Genomic DNA, 1,697 nt, shown 5'->3' with positions numbered 1-1,697 from the left:
CTGCTATAAAATGAGTACCTTTTCAGCATGTGTTGGCATTTGAGTTCTTGATTTTAGCCATTTTGATGAGTGAAGGTGAAATCTCAGGGATCTTTTAATTTGCATTTCCCTGATGGCCAATGACACTGCATGTTTGTTTAAGTGTTTTTTTGCTATTCAATATTCCACTGCAGAGATCAAAACCTCAAGTGACAACATGTGCTAGAGAGGTGGTTATAGACAAAGGGGAACCCTCCTCAAAGGTTGGTGGGAACATAAACTTGTACATCCACTGTGGAAATTATTCTGGCATTTCCTCAGACAACTAGTAAGAGTGCTTCTTCAAGATCCAGCTGTACCACTCCTAGGCATATATTCAAAAGTGACTCTAGTACACCATAAGGACATTTGCTCAACCATGTTGTAGCAGCTTTATTTGTAATAGCCAGAAACTGAAAATAACCCAGATGCCCTCCAACTAAACAATGGATACAGAAATTGTGGTCAAGGACACATTATACTCATCAGGGGAAAATTCCTCTAGGAAGACATCACAATCCTGAAATCGATGCCCCGAAATACAAGGGTAACCACATATGTAACAGAAACATTAATAAAACTTAAAATACACATAGATCCCCACACATTTATAGTGAGAAACTTCAACACCCACTCTCAACAAAGGAAAAGTCAACAAAATAGAAATTTAACAAAGAAAAAATGTCTTTAGAGAGGCCATGAATCAAATGGACCTAACCAACATTTTTAGAACCTTATACCCAAACACAAAAGAAACTACCTTCTTCTCATCATCTCAAGGAACATTCCCCAAAATAGACCATAAGGTTGCTCACAAAGCAAACCTCAACAGATACAAGAAGATTGAAATACTCCCTTGTATCCAACCTGATCACCTTGTGATGAAGCTGGACCTCAACAACAGAAATACCAAAAAGCCTACACACACAAGGAAAATGAACAACTTGCTACTAAATGACAACTGGGTCAGGGAAGAAATAAAGAAAGAAATTAAAGTCTTCCTAGAATTCAATGCAAATGAAGGCACAACATGCCCAAATTTATGGGAGACAATGAAAGCCGTGCTATGAGGAAAGTTAATATCACTAAGTGCCTTCAAGAAGAAATTTGAGACATCTCAATTCAAACAATTTAATGGCTCAGCTAAAAACCTTAGAAAAAAAGAAGCAGACACACCAAAGAGGAGTAGATGGCTGGAAATAATCAAACTCAGGGTGGAAATCAATCAATTAGAAACAAATAAAACAATTCAAAGAATTGATGAAACCAAGAGCTGGTTCCTTGAGAAAATCAACAAGATAGACAAACACTTACCTAAGCTAATTAAAAGGCAGAGAGACACCATCCAAATCTATAAAATCAGAAATGGAAAGAAACGGAAATGGGGACATAACTACACACACTGAGGAAATCCAAACAATCATCAGGACTCACTTCAAAAGTCTATATGCCACAAAATTTGAAAATCTAAATTAAATGGACAATTTTTTTATTGATTCTACTTACCAAAGTTGTATCAAGACCAGGTAAATCAATTAAATAGTCTTACATCTCCTAAGGAAATAGAAGTGGTCATCAAAAGTCTTCCATCTAGAAAAAGCCCAGGACCAGATGGTTTCAGCACAGAATTTTACCAGACTTAAAAAGAAGAGCTAATTCTAGTTCTCTTCAAACCATTC

This window comes from Meriones unguiculatus (assembly GCF_030254825.1).
Source record: "Meriones unguiculatus strain TT.TT164.6M chromosome Y unlocalized genomic scaffold, Bangor_MerUng_6.1 ChrY_unordered_Scaffold_25, whole genome shotgun sequence".
Classification (NCBI taxonomy): domain Eukaryota; kingdom Metazoa; phylum Chordata; class Mammalia; order Rodentia; family Muridae; genus Meriones; species Meriones unguiculatus.
Note: the sequence above shows the minus strand (reverse complement) of the source record.